The 16100-nt window shown below is 37.8% G+C and overlaps 1 long non-coding RNA gene across 1 annotated transcript; it reads left to right on the forward strand.

Annotated features, from left to right (window-relative positions):
• Nucleotides 1-2092: 2092 nt before the first annotated feature.
• On the forward strand, nt 2093-8436 carry LOC112847040 (uncharacterized). Its single transcript, XR_003220326.1, has 2 exons — nt 2093-2793; nt 8257-8436. It is a non-coding gene; the product is annotated as an uncharacterized LOC112847040 (long non-coding RNA).
• Nucleotides 8437-16100: the final 7664 nt, after the last annotated feature.

Below are 16100 nucleotides of genomic sequence, written 5' to 3' on the forward strand. Positions count from 1 at the left end.
CTAATTGGGATACATTTCTGTGTTTAAGTCCCCTCTGCAAGGCCATGAGATTAAAATCAGTGCCAGACCAGAGATGCAAAGCTGTGGAGAACGAGGCAGAGAGTGGCATTCATCAATGTTTGATGGGCTTCTATCTATCTTAGTGGCAGTTTGGCGATCTCACGCGGCACAGAGAGATCGGGAAGAGGCAAATGTGCACAGTCGAAGCGCAACACAGAGGCTCATTATCACATCCCGTTCCATCTAAATCAATATTCCATATGTAGTAAACATTTAAAAGAATAAAAAGACCTGCAAAGAATAAATCAATCTATTTTCATAAATGTCTTTGTCGCTGTGGAAGCAGCTGTCTGCTCCTCTGTGAGTGAAAGCCCTTTTTTTGCTGTCTGTCATTCAATTAAATATAATGGGGTAAAATGTGCCTGCTTGCAGTGCTCAGGGTTATTTTTGAGACATCAGTTTCCACCCTCTGGCCCTTCGAAGAATGACTTCACATGCAAGACTTGCTGACATTTTGACACTTGTTGCAGAAATGACTTGTCGCTTTTAAAGTCCAGTTTTAATCTGAAGCTCTTGATTTGTTGGTAAAACAAATAGAATTTTAAAGCCTGGAAAATAATGAAGTTCGACTTTTTCAAATGCAGACGTTCTTTGAGTCATAATATGATGATGAAAACCAATATCCTTAACATCGCTGAAATGCACAATCATATATGAAGATATACGGTGGCCCTCCCACGGCTTGTATCAGGATTATGCTCAGATCCAGCTGACGGGGACAGCTGCTCACATGTGGCGTGACAATGTGTCTTATGTCAAACACATAATAAAACTCAGGATCTGTGATAGCTAATGCATCTTTGTGAACAGATGCTTCGCAGTCAAGTTGATTCGGTTGCCATCATTTTGGCAGTGAAAGTCTGAAAATGAAAATTTAGAAATAAGGACAAGTACCAAACCGATGTGTGATAGAGAGAGATACTTGGAAATCGTATTATCTTCTTATTTGAAGCAATAATTGACAGAATAAGCATGTCAAAAGTTAAAATAAGCAATAGAAGCCCGAGGTAATTGAATCACAGTTCTTGATGCTTTGTATACAAGGAGTTTGTACACACTGATTTCCCATTATAAGAACACTTAACCAGACTGGGAAGTGAGGCTTTCTTCTGCTGCATGCTAGGTTTTTTTTATTAGATTTATTCAGGCAGTTGTAAACCATTCGCTTAGTTTGTTCAGAACTGCCAGCAAAGCATAGTTAAATTCTGGTAGGAATTTTGCAGTGTTTAATAAATAAAATCCTGCAGTGGGAGCTGTTTATTGAAAGTCCCCAAACTTGGAATTTTTTCACAAATCCCAACCTGTGGAGTTCCCGGTGTTTGATCGGCATGTTTTAACTGTTTTTGCCATCCCGGACTCTGTGCAGGTCACATGACTGAAAAGTATGTATAGACGTATACACCTGAGACAGGATCACCAATCGCATTTTAGTACAAAGACTGAGCAAGACCTGAGGGCGTCTGCCGAATAGAAGATACAGCGTAACTCTGGGTACCTTAACATGCCTATTGAACAATTTTGCACTCATGAATTATTCATGGTTTTTGAGCTCCACTTCCAAAAAGAAAAGACAAGATGAAAGAGAGAAGCAGGCAGGGGGATAGATAGATGCCATATAGATAGATAAAAGATGCTGACAGGTTTTGTTTTTTTGAGGGGGAACTTTCAGACCCCCCTCAACTATTTATTTATTTTATTTTATTTTATGAAAGCCTGACCCGATCACCAAAGGGACTATAAAGAATTATAGACTTAAAAAAGCTTCACATGGAGACTGCTGAAAGTACATCCAACCCCCTTCTGGCTGCCTTCCCTCTGACTGCAGTTATTAGCTATTTAACAGACATTAGACTGGCCCTCGTTAGCTAATGACCTGCCACACACGGCTCTGCTGCTGATTCAGCACAGATGTCCAGCCAAAGCCAAGCTAAAGTGCTGTGCCACACATAACACAGCTCTGTGCGTGAACAAACTTCCAGCGCTGAAATAATACCGAGCTAACACAATTACATGGATTGTCTGTCTTTGTGCGTGCAAAACTGAAAAGTTCACAGTCTGTTTTTTGCTTATCTAATAACAATCACCTCTCATGTGCATGACCTTTTCTGAGAAGCGGGATCAATACGGCTTGCCATGATGCTGCAAGCAAACCACTGTTTACTTTACCTTAGCGTATCTTTCAGTCATTTAAAAAGGTCAACGGACTCTGTTATTCTGATGGGGCGAGAACCCTGCCCTTTCCTTTTTGGATTGATCTGAAGGGTTCCCGCAAAATGGACTATACTCGCTCCTGCTATCCATCTTCTCTCTGTCGTTCTGTATGGAAGGCCATGTAGCCGTGTGCGTGCGCGGGCACGCGTGTTTGTGCGCATGGACAAGAGAGTTTGTACAAAGTCTGTGTGCGCAGGATTTTGGTACAGTTCATGTACTGAAACACTCTTCAAAGAGATAGGTCAAAACAGTGTTTTATCATCAAGCAGGTTTGGCTCCCCTTTGAAGGTCTAACGAATTTTTCTTCCAGTCGGGGCCCTCTTTGAGTTTGTGTGCAAAACATTACAGAGGCAGTTGTTGTGGGGGAAGTGGCAACAGCGGCAGCTATTGAAGTTTGGGAAGAATGAAGGCTGAGGATTAGGGCGTTCAAACATTGCTGTCCTGTGTGAGCCTTGATATGACTGCACCTGGGAACAGGCTGTTCTGCGCTGTTTCTCCTGAGTCCAGGAGCTGTAGCCTACTGTGAGTCCACAAAGTCTCATTAGAATAGGAGAAATGAAGCTAAACTGCAAAATGTACAAGAAACCGTTATTACAAAATAGTTTCATGAATTAATTAAAAAGAAAAAAAAATATATCTGCAGCTTGAGAAACTTTGTAACTTCTGTTTTTCTGTACTGTTTAAATAATGTATGTGTGCCATAAAATGTGGTCTGAGCACTTTCACTTCAATGAACACAGTGAGTTATTACTGTCTGTGCAAATGAGACAAAGTAACTATCCTCTGAGGTAAAAACTTCTCCAAACTTTACTCGGAGTCAGGTGTGCCAATTAAAGAGATGAAACTGTGAGGTGGGTGTAAACCATACCTTGATCACAGGTCAGTTTCACAGGTGTCATGCCTTCCTGTCTTTGTATATGCAGGGTCTGAGCATTGCTAATTTTGTCCTCAGAGTGGATGTGGGGCTCTGTGCAAGTGCACCATGCTAGAAAATAGGAAACACGACTTGGTCTCAGGTTTGAAGCATTATAGAGAAGCTGAAAGCTAGAAAAACTCAAAATCATTTCTAGAGCCCTGGGTTTTGTCCATAATATGACAAATTGTTTACAAATGTAGTAAAATTAGGGGTATTGTTACTCCCTCTAGGAGCTGGCCCCCTGCAGAGTTCACTCTAGGAGCACAACATGCAGTCTTTGAAGAGACAAACAGAAAAACCCAAAGTCCTGTCAAATGCACAAAACCTGCAGAAATCTCTCTACTTAGCAAAACATTTGTGTTGTGTGCATGTGTTCACTGTGAGAAGAAGATACCATGATGGAAACCATTGGTCTCAGAGCAACATACAAACAAACATTGGTCCATTGGATTTTTGAAACAATATTCTGTGAAAAAAATGTTTGGAAGAGACTGTTTACATTACCTATGCAATTAGTCTTGGTGACCCAAGTCACATTTTAATGTCCATTTACTCCACCAAGCATGTGTGAAATTGTCACTGCTCTTCTTACCAGCAAATGGGAAGAAGAGCTTTAAACCTTGACCTTAAATTGAGATTTAATGTCAAGACATCCCAGCAATATTGATGAGCTAATACGGTTTTGTAGGAAAAAAATGGTCCTCAATTTCTCCTAATCATCATTCAAGTCTCACAAGGAGCTACAGGAAACATCTGGAGGTTGTTGCTTATATAGATGGAAATCAGACTGCATACTATGAGTAATCGAGGCAGACGGGAAAATTCCTTAGGGTTTTCAAACTTTTTCTTTCAACTATATGTATAGAATGTATTACTGAAATCATCAGTTATCCTTACTTTGTACCATTCTGCTCCACTTTCAGATTTCTTGCAAGATGCAGCGCTGTTGTGAAATCATGTTAGGATTGGAAAAAGTGATTCATTTTTTTTTTAGGGGGAAAAATAACATTATAAGAAATTATGCTCATTTTGTGAAATTGCCAGAGTCCAGCCTGCTCTTTGTAATATCAAGAAGCTGAGAAGATATTATAAAAAATCAAGCTGTTAAATGTGCTTTTCACATCATTTCAGCATCTTAATATAGATGTTTAATAGAGCAAATTTAATGATTGATAATATAAGCATAAACGCCTGCTTCTATTCAGTCAATTACTAATTCACTATATATCATTGGACATTATCAGGCATTGCTTAGCAACCATTGTTCTTCACACATCTGTAAAGGATACAAAATTTATGCAGAATCTTGGTTGTTTCACTAAGAAGCATTCAGTGATTCAATGTTTACACCTAACATTGTCTTAGCTGTGACTCCATGTAGTAATCTAGAGAAGTCCCTTTCTCAAACAAAGGCTAACTACTTAATTTAGCCAAAGCCCAGTTCATTCCTTGTACTGTAATGAATCATTCAAACATAAAAATGCACCTAACTCAAGGGAGGAACCAGTGTTGTGTCTACGCATAACAGACAAATTAGCAAAGAAACAAATTCAAATTGTAGCTTTAGGCACTTTTTTTGTACTAGCAGCTCATCAAAAAAAACTCATTTCCCCAATTTCTTTAGTGTAATCTACAAAAATCAAAAGGACAAAGATAGTTTGACAACAAAGAAATAGTATTTTGCACCAATAAGATGATTCACAAAGAGCTTGGCGTCTTTTGGCATGGTATACGGGGGTGTCCTTAAAAAATCTGAGGAAACTGGATAAGTGGAGGCAAAAAGTAGAAGTAAAAAACTACAACAGATGAACATAATCTAATATCTCTAAGAAATAGGAAAAAAATCAAAGCAAAAACAAATACACTGGAGCTGCATGTGGCCTTTCAATTGATCCATTAAGGAAGGGAAACTGGGAGAAGAGGCTGAGGAATGCTAGACTACATAAGAATTGGACTGAAAATCGGTTGCAACAGGTTCTATTGAGTGAGAATTATTCCTGAAAACTGAATTGAAAAAATTCAAGGACAGCTTTCCTAAGAGAGTTCAGGCTGTGTTGACGAATAATATATGCTGTATTTCCATGTATGTTTGCACGTTTCCCACTTTCATAGCAAACTATAAAAAATGAAGGGTGGCTCAAGACTTTCGCACAGTGCTATAATGAAGTTAAAAATATCTTTCACATACAAATAATTAGTGAACCTCTTCATTCAATCACACATGAAGATCTTACTTTGATACAAGTTGTTGTTGGTGTGGTTAAAATGTAAACAAACTCACTTTTGTCCTCCATTGATAAGCTTCAGGGATGTTCCTTGGGAAATGAAAAAGCCATGTTCACTATATTCTAAAATCGCATCAGACCCACAAGCAGTGCACTCATAGCTACAACAAAGAGATGTTGCCCTCTGAGATAGCGAAATTAAATTATTATTAGGGATCAGATATTCATAAATTATGATCAGTGAGAATCCCATCTGAGAGGGGAAATGATAAAGTAACAAAAGCAGAATTGACTGACTGCTGTGACTAATCTTAAGGAAAGCTTTCATCTACTATTTTAAACTTGCAGTACATTTCAGGTGAATAAATTCAGGAAAGGGAAAAACACAACTTTTATATATCATCTGTTTTGGAGACAAAAGATGATCTGGTAGTTTGTCCATTTTCCACCCCAAAGTGTTTCTCTATTAACATCGTTTGCCAAATTTTCTATAAGATATGTAATTATATAGTATATACAGTTAGATTACATATATATATTAACAAAGGCACAGATATATACATACATATGCTAAGATCGTTATGGAAAGTTAAGGCTTGGTTTTACTAATTGAATGAAACCCATGGACATGGAGTTTTCTCTCTTGAAATGCTCTGCTAGGCCTTTACAGTGGCCACCTTCAGTTGCTGGTTGTGGATCTCTGCATTCAAATTTGTATTTAATATCTGCCATTGAAGATTATCCCATTTCTTCACCTTGAGAAATTCTCCAGTCGCTTTTGCAGTGTGCTTTTGATTCATTATCTGTTTGCACTGTGAAGCTCCCATCATTCTGGTACAAGTTAATCTCGCAAAGTCTTTTATATGTTTTCTGGCAAAGTCTAATCTGGTCTTCTTGTCCTTGAGTGTAGCGTGTACTTTGCACCTTACTTGTAAACCCTCTATAATTTTATTCATAAATCCATCTGTTGATTGTGAACTTTAAAAATGATATGCACCTCCTTGACTTGCTTAAATGTTATGAAGCAGTTTTTCTTAAACACAGAAATAATTCTGCGATCATCCACTTTAGTTTACTTTTGTGGTCTTTTAGGCCTTTTGGTGTTTCTGTGCTGGAAAGTGTAATTCATTATATTTTTTAAAGAACTAGATTGTTGTTTTGGTGTTTTGCTCTTAGAGATTTTGCAATCTCTTTGATAGGTTCGACTTTGGACCTCATATCGAGAGGTCTATGAAATGCTGCCAAATGCATGTTCAACACTTCAAAGTGACTTAAGAGCTTTTATCTGCTTAATTTGTCCTGGAGCAATCCACCTGCCACGAAACTGCTTGTCAATCAATTGCCCAATTTGATCCACTGATAACAGGGACTATGTAGCAATATGACTATAATTCCTAAACAGCTCATGCAGTTTTTTTATTAGCCCCTTGAATTACAGTTCCAAGTTAAAATCCACAGACACACAGAAGTAAGATTACAAACATTACGCCACTGTCCAAATACTCATGAACCGGCAGTCAACTGTATAATATTCTACTTTAAGCACAAATACACAAACTAACTGAACAGGCAGTTCTCCAATGAGTCAGTGAGTCTACATGCTTAGTCTCTGAGGATAACTGATGAAGTGCTGCTGTATTTGTGGATTCAACTGTTTTATATGACTCTCTGTAATGTTCCCTGTATCAAAATGCCGTTACAGTCGGTTCCCTGCAGAGAAAGGCCACTTCGTATTTCTGTCAAGGTTAAAAAACACTTTTCTTTTCCTCCTTCTTCTCCTTCCTTTCTTACCAGCTGGAAATAACAAGGAGAATATTCCATCACTTGTCTCATTTTCTTGGTATGCTCCGCAATCTTCACAGACAGGAAAATGCCAATAGGAGAATATTGAACCAGATAACGCACTATGACAGTGTTGCTTTAGTGAGGTGTCAGTGACATTACAGAGGATTGCTCCTGAAAGTGGAAAATCCAATCAGGCTGTGACTCTCCACGGAGCTAAAGGCCCACAGACTACAGAATGATTCTTTCAAATTCTTTGATCAGTCCGAGTTATCTCCCAACTCCTCTGGGACTGAAGACAAACTGAGGAGATCCGAACCTAAAAGAGGGAGACAAGAAGTCGTCTTTATACTGGGATAATGGGGTGCACACATAATGTAGTGCGGTCCAGAATCATTGCAGTTATATATGTTGTATTAAACTGTCAGAATTAATGAATGGATTTTATTTCACCCACACGGTCATTAGTACACAATGCAATAACGTCTATGTGCTCAGCCTAAAGGAATAATAATCTTAAAATAATGTGTGCAGCATGTGAATCTTAATCTCTTTGCAAAAAGCATGGAAAATCATCAGAAGGAAGTAAAATATTGATAAAGAATAATATGACTATTTTATCATAAGCAGTAAAGAAATCATGAAAATTGCTCCAGCTTTTCAAAGTCAGTGAAATTAAAGTGAATATTCCCTTCTTTCATTTCATCACATTTCATCACAGCCTGACAATATAAAGTAAACCGGGCACCAGTGACTAACGAGCCCGTGGACATGGCTGATACCGGAGAATCAAAAATGCATTAGATAGGACAGAAATATTTTACGCAACTCCGGGGATGACCCGGAACAATATTATCATCATCATTTTGTTCCAGCCTGAAAACTGCCCCTGGCTAGAGAGACATACAGTCCAGCCTTCAACCTCTTAACATCCCTGGCATATTTATGTCTTCAGTTTTTTCTAAAGACTAGAGACATAGCTGGGTCTCATTCACCAAGGCATGTCACATGATCACGGGCTTTTGCGCATAAAGTATATTTATACATTTATTCATTTCGCAGATGCTGATGTTGTGACCCATAAGTCAAATGGAGGGGAACGCTTCTGTGATGACATCTGGGCACGATGCTTGGCCATATGGTATTATGTTTCTTTGGGTTCCTTATACAAAAACAGCACATTTAAATGCTACACGTAGTTGGTGTCTCTGGGACTATTTAATAAAATGCATTAATAAAGGACTGGTAATCTCACTCATTCCCAACTGCACACACCCAGATGTTTTTCATTGCTAAACGGACTCAAATGACATCGCTTAAATCATTCTCAGATTTTGCCTGGTGGTTCCCTCCGGAGCCACAATAAATTTGATATGTTTATTTATTTATTTTCACATTTGCACTGTGAAGTGCAAACTCAGCAGATTACCTATGGTGGGAGGGTAATTAATTTTTATTTGATAGGAGCAGACGCAGTATGAATTGATAACTGCACATCAAATGCAGTTCTGAAGGAAATAAATGACGTAGTATTAATTCTAATTTTTCGTGTTTTTCCACCTTAAAGGGCCTTTAAGATAAAACAGTTCAGGTTCACATTTCTCAGCCATGACAGTTGGACAACCTGCTTAAACTTTAGTTTGATTACGTACTTTTATAACATTTCTAACTGATGGTCATCCATCTCTGCAAAGCAGATATATAATTAGCTGAAATTATGACACATCTTTTTTTTTATATCTAATGTCAGTTAAAAACCCCACTTTATACCTAAATATTTGACCTCAGAAAGTTGATTAATTGGCTCACTGTTGCTCAAATGATGTGGACACATTTAGAAGGAAAATATAGATACGTGTTTTTAACCGACAACCACTGTCACTGCTAATCAAAGTTGGTTTAACATCTGGTTAATACTGAATAATAAAAACTCCACTTGTTTCTTCAGAAATATTTTAATGTAAAGTTAAACTGTCAAGAGCAACATTCAGTATGGAAAAGAAGAATATTATAGCGTTAACTTAAACTGTAATAACGACTTGTGCTGGATATACCTCAACTCTAACCCTATGATAGCTGGGTAGGTTTCCCGTCCTTTTGCGACCCTGAATTGGATACGCTTCCTTGGATAAGTTTTTACTTTCAATAAAACCTTCCAAATAGAACAAGGAATTACATTTTTTTTTGAAAAATCAAGACCATCGATACAACCTGGGGTTTGATTTAACAGGGTTTTTAAAGGACTGTAACCATATACCACTGAAACTCTCAGTAGGTTAGTATTTATGCACAATAAAAGTTCAAATGTCCAGAAACCATTAATAGGTTTGGCTTCTAGCCACATATTTGTCTACTAGCCCCCACTGTGAGAAATAATAGCACCCTAAAAGGTGAGGTCATCAGCTGTTCTATCAGCAATAAACTGTAGTAGCCCACTCACCCTAAATAAGTAGCACTAAATCTTGCTGTACTCCACACCAGTAATGTGCCTTTTACACAAACTGCTGTGGACGCTGAGAACCGATTTTTTTCTTATCAGTGTTTATTAAGATTACATCAGCTAAAGTATGTATACATAAAAAAATCAGATAATTAGAAACGCCACTTCAGCCATCTCAGTGGTAAGAATCTGAAATTACAACTTAGAGTTTCCACTGATATGAGAAAAATAAATTATTTGCTTGCCACAATATAATTATATTGTCACCAGCAGCTGATAGATTTCCCATACACTGGTCACATCTGTGAACAAAAGGCACACGCTTCATTTTAATTTTTTTTTTCTTCCTGTGGCTCATTTATTCTTAAAATGGTGCTTCCACCATAAATCCTTGTCAAGCTTTTATTTTCTATTGATCCCTTAAGTTGCTAAGTAGCATTTTGGTGCTGGGACCATTCTAAGAGTAGAACGAGACAAATGAACTGCATTGATTTTCCGAATAACAGGTATTTATGGAGGGTATAGAGCAAAATCTGCAATATTGAATGGCTGCCTTGGTGGTCTCAAACTGACCGTCTTTCTTCACTTTGATAGAATGCAGATGTTCTAGATGTACACAGTGTGCCGCATGATTTGTATAACTGTACATATGATTAATGTCTCCTTCTGCACCAAGCTTCCAGCCTTACTTGTCCACCTTGTAGTTTGACCGGGTTTGGCTTTATAGGAGCTTGTTTACTGAAAATAACAGCCTGTTGCTGCTGAAAAATGGATTTGATGAGAACATTGTGACCCAACCATGCAGTAAAAGCAAAACAATGAGCTTGAAAAAGGCAAAACCTCCAAAAACCTGCACAGCTGTGTGTTATTTGTTTTTCCATCACTAACCCCTAATAATGAAATCCAGAGTTGATATAAAATATATTGGTTCATTGAACTTCAGATAATGACAAAAAAAAAAAAAAGAGATGAGAATATGTGCAGTTTGTTCAAGTGAGGTCCCTGGAGGCCACTGGACTTCAGTCTGCTATTCTATTTGCTATCGCAGCAGCTATGTTTAATGAACAAAAATGTTCTGTACTTTTCCTGTCATTGCTTTCAGTTCATTAAGCTTCTACTGCAAACAAATGTAAATGCTGTTTAGCTGAGCCTACAGACCACCCAATCTGGCCCCTGGTGGATTTATGACAACTTCCTCCCCCCCAAACTTCCGAGCAGTTGTACCCTGAGGTGACAGGCGCGTCACCATTATTTACCCTCATGCCGCCACCCGCAGAATCAGCAACTGGCTCAAAGGTCAGCAGGCCGGGTCTGTCTGCGCCTCAGCCACCAGACACTCACTCTTTTCTCAGCCTGGCTGCACCACATGGACACTGGGGAAATCTGATACCCCCACAGCTGCAGCTACCAAATTCAACAAGTACATTCATGGCAATGACAAACAAACGTAATTAATTATCAATTCATTCTAATGTGTACTCGGTGCTCTGATCCCTTGATCAGCTCTTTAAAGCTATTCTATAGAGAATACAGCAGTATCAGCTCAGTGGGCTTGTTAGTTATCATTAATAGCAGAACCATTAGCAAGAATACTGAAGGAATATGTGCAGCTATAAAGATGAATTAAAGAAAATTACACTGTTTTAGAATTTAAAACACCACATTTTTCCTGCTTGATCCCCAGTGCTATTAGTAATATTATTATATCATGTTATATTGTGCATTGCAGCCCCGCATCTAATCACCATCTGTCTGTGCTCTGAAACAGGAGCTAAACGGAGTATTTTAGCACCATATGGGCCTGCCTGAGAAGTTATATCTATTATAATTGGTAAAAATGAAATGAAAAACTATAATATTCTTGTGAAAAGCTATTAGAAAAATTAGAAAAACTATCACACTTTCAACAATGCACTGGGCTTTGGCAATGCGGGACAGTGAGTGGAAAATTAGCTAAAAGGCTAAAGTATCTAGTTTACCATAGCCTTGGCCTGTTTGTGTCACTTTTCAAGATTGTTTTGATGTCTTACAAAAGTAACAAAAAGTTAAATTAATAAGAACTCCTTTATTAGAAATTCAGCAGTATTAATATATATATATATATATATATATATATATATATATTTATGAAAGAAGAGAGTAGTCAAGAAGCAACATTAGTTGCTTCTTAACGTTAGCTACATTAGCTGCGCGTAGTGCTAATACTTAACATATAAAGATTTGTTGTTGTGGCCACATCGCAGTCAAGAAAATATCAACCTTTTACAGTTCCTTAGATGCCTCAGTTGACTTATTATTTTTTGCTCTTCCAGTTAAAAAGAGAACATTTCACATAGCTGAGACATTTTAGAGTCAATGCTAGTAAAAGAGGCTCTAGCAAGGAAAGTAAAAGCCGACTCTGAGGCAGCTGGCTGCATCTGGATTTAGTTGTGGCAGCTGCTCAGTCGTTGTTTGACGTGGGCATTATGCCAATGTGTTACATAGTGACCTAGATATGAAACGGAAAGCAAAGCATGGGCTACAAACAAGGAGTTTTCACACAGTTCACCAGCAGTGACCTACCTTTGGTGTGGATGTTGGACAGACACAAAAAGACAACACAGTAGATGGAAGAAAAGGGTAAAAAACCCAAATGCATGATAGTAAAATTTTAATTAAGGGAGATTAATAAGGATCTATGAGGAAAAAAAATCCATTCGGTGTGCTGTAAAGCTTGATTAAATTTGATTCCACACATCATGTGGTGATGTGGGATTTGATTTACTTTAGTTTGATTGACAGGTTGGAGTTTCTCTTCCGGCAAAATAAAGATGCTAAATTCTAATTTGTGTTCTTTTCTGTCAGAAATTTAAAAAACAAAAACAAAAAGATAAAATAAAAAATTAACACTTTTTCTTTGCTAAGCAGCATGTAAACATTTATGTAGCATAAGGTTTTAATTTTATCCTTCTTTGTCACCAAAATGTAAACTCATAGTGAAACTCGGTTTGTGAGATGAAAGGATAGAATTAGTTTTATCAACCCTAAAAACTAACCTAAACATACTTACAGTTTCTTACAAAATGTGTCAAGCCTCATATCCATTGTTTAGACAGTGTTAGTAATACATCTTGAAAGTGATGCTGACATCATGCTTAAAAGAAACATTAAAAGATTAGGGTTACGAGTGTGAAAACGTCAGACTTTCCACATCTAGATAATGGTGTTTGCTTTCTGAGCAAGGCTACATTCTGCTTACATGTATCAGTCTACAAGCCTGGAGGGAGTGTGAAACCGTAAGACAGCTGTTCAGTGTATGTTCTGTATTTGTGCATGTGTTTGCATGTGAGCATGTGTGTGCATGCATGCATGCTTTGTCAGACTGGTTGGGACTATGACACACACATGCTGGTAGCTATATTAGAGAAAATTAAGCATTGGCCACTGGTACCTCCTGCATAAAAACCAGATTACACTATTGTATGAGAAGGGCAGTGTTACACCCCACTGCACTTGATTACTGCTGTAATTGTGCCGGTCATGGTTACCTACATGTGTATGCGTGTACTATAATCTTACATCCCACAGATATATCAGCTGGACATTCATATCTTTTACTGGAATACACATCAGGACTTTCCTTTAGGCCATTATTTTACAACTTGACTTGATAGACCTGATCTTAAACCGCCGTGCAGAGACATTAAATTAGCCTTGGTGGTTTATGACTTAAGGGACATAATATGTATTGAGTGAACGGGGTTGATGGTGGTGCCAGGGGATGATGGGAAAAATGAGAGGGGTGGGACAGTGATTCTAAATGTGAGCAGCAGTAATCATATTTGATTGTCAAGTGCACCCCACAGCCAGAATATTGATAGCAACTTAATGTTTAATATCCCCAAGGAGTTGCTCTCTGGCTAAAGGCCATTATGGGACTGTGCAGCAGTAGTTTGTCATTGTGTTTTCAAAGAAAAACTGCATTAATTTTGATCATAATTTTGCAAGTTTCAAATAATGAGGTCAGTATATACAAGTTCAAAAAGGTTCCGAATGCCCTAAAATAAATAAACCAATGATCACAGTATTAACTAGGCTAATGCTAAAATAAATATTCCATTGATAAAAAGAGCAATACTGAGGTGTTAAAAATGGCCAATCAACTGTAGGTAACATATCTCTGAAATGTTTGTCTTGTCTTTACGCATGTCATTAGTTACAGCCATGGAATGTGTAAATGTATTTAAGTGTAACAAGCTAACTATATTTGCTTAACTCATATTCAAGCAGCCCATTTTTGCCTATAGGATCCTTCATTCAGGTTGAAAATGTAGTTGCTGTGGTCTGCATGAAAGTATGCATTTTATTATTCAAAAGCATAAGTGGGTTTTTTTGGTTTTTAATACGTTTTCAATCTACTTTTAGAACATCCTCAAGAACAAGCAGAGCAGCTAATGCCTACAACCACCAGATCCTGTTTACAGAAGCCAGATTAGAGACATTCAATCAGAATAAAAAGTGGACTTTTGATGGGCAAGGTGGACCTATGAGACCCCAGCGAAAAAAAGCTTGCAGATGGAGTCAGTGGCTCCATAAGACCTGGATGGGAGAAACAAAGGATTTTATGAACTGTGAATCATACACGGCTACTGTAGTAGAGTCCAAGAATGAGCATAATGGGTCCCCTTTAAGCCAATAAGACCATGAGCACAGAATGTGAAACACTGCATATCTCTGTCAAGGGTACACAATGTTCTGAATCCATTATTGTGGTAAGACGGTCTTTTTAAATCCAAAAAAGGCCCTGGATGTGCATATGAAATTCAGATTTGCATACAAAATATAGTTTCATGAGACACCTGTGCAATGACCAAAACTGCCGTTTAAATAGCACACTCTCTTTTTAACCCAACCAGGTCAGTCGGTTTGCATTGTGGGCACAGAGGTAAGAAGCTTGTTCTTTTACTTAAAAGACAAAGTTTTAAAAACAGAACAAAAAGTGTACATGTAAGTAGTTTTTTAGCAAATCAGATGAAGACTATTTTCATTCATAGATGCTTACTTACCAGTCAGCACCAGTTCTTTATGGTGCTTGTAGGCTGTTTGTGGAAGAAAACTGATCTTCAGCTTAATTTAGGCATATACCACCCAGTGAAACAGTGTGTGAGGACTGTTGCACAGGGGACTAAGACCTCCTGAATGAGGCTTTGGCCACACAGGTACTTACTTAGTAAAATCAATTTATTTTTGAATTTTAATGGAATAGGATCTTGCCATTAAATAGCCAGAGTTTGTTTACTAAAGTGTTTTTCTCTTTTAAATCAAAAGGACTCTATTTCATCTTGGCTTTTTAAACTCAAAAGGAGGCAAGGTGAAATTTATTTTTAGTGCTTTCAACTCACAAGTTATAAATATCATATGATCAAAAACATGTTCAACTTACAAAAAAAAAAATCGAATGAATTATGATTGTGGCTGAGCCCCGGGGACCACAGAATCACAGCCAGAGGGCACAACATCAAAGGACAGTCCTAATGCATGTTGACTTTGACAGTCTGTTTATATTATTCATCCACAGAACTAGCCAGCTGCCTTGCAACATTTGGAATTATTAGCTGTTGTTATTAGTATAACAATATGTCACATATTTGTTGCTGCACATCTGGGAAACATTTAATTTATTAAAATGAAGAAAAAAAAAAACAATTATGCAGACGGACATTTTTTTCCACGAGTAGTAAATTTATTTAAAGAACTACTTTTGCGAACAGTTTTCAAGACTATCCAATTTCCTTTTGTAAAAGAGCCAATTAGGATGAGAAGATTTATGTATTGTTGCTTTTCAGCAACACACACAGTAGACTCTTTATGCACACACACACTCACAGACACACTTAAGGCTTTTTCTGTTAAAACCAGTCCCATTCTGGAAAGATTCTGCATATTACAACATCAAGCTAAGATCAAATACAGTTGTTTACCTTTAATGAAGTAGTGAACTACACACATTGCCCACACACTTATATACATATACACACGCACGCACTCTCACACAAAAGAATCCCCGGAGTAGTCCTGGCAGAGAGCAGCTGGCGTGGCTTGTTGGCATGTGTATGCTGCGAAGGAGGTTGAAAAACAATCAGAGGGCATTGCTGGTGACCTCTTTGAATCTCTACTTCCACTGAACCATTAAGCTCACTACATCCATCTTGCACTAGTAAATGTGAAGAAATAGATAACAACACTGCGGTGTATACTCATCGGTTGTTGTTTTCTTGCTTTTTTCCATTGCAAATATTATTTTAAAAAATAAGAAAAAAACCCCAGAAAACCCAAAATGCTTCAGCGGGCAGTATTATGCAAAAGTGCGCCAGCATATCTGTTAAAAATAATGAGATCAGAAAAATGTGCATGGCCGTTTTCTCCGAGCTTTTACGCTGTTCTATTATAACAAAACGCTCTTCCATTTATGTCGTGCGTGTTTGTG

The sequence above is a fragment of the Oreochromis niloticus genome, linkage group LG6 (genome assembly GCF_001858045.2).
Source record: "Oreochromis niloticus isolate F11D_XX linkage group LG6, O_niloticus_UMD_NMBU, whole genome shotgun sequence".
Classification (NCBI taxonomy): domain Eukaryota; kingdom Metazoa; phylum Chordata; class Actinopteri; order Cichliformes; family Cichlidae; genus Oreochromis; species Oreochromis niloticus.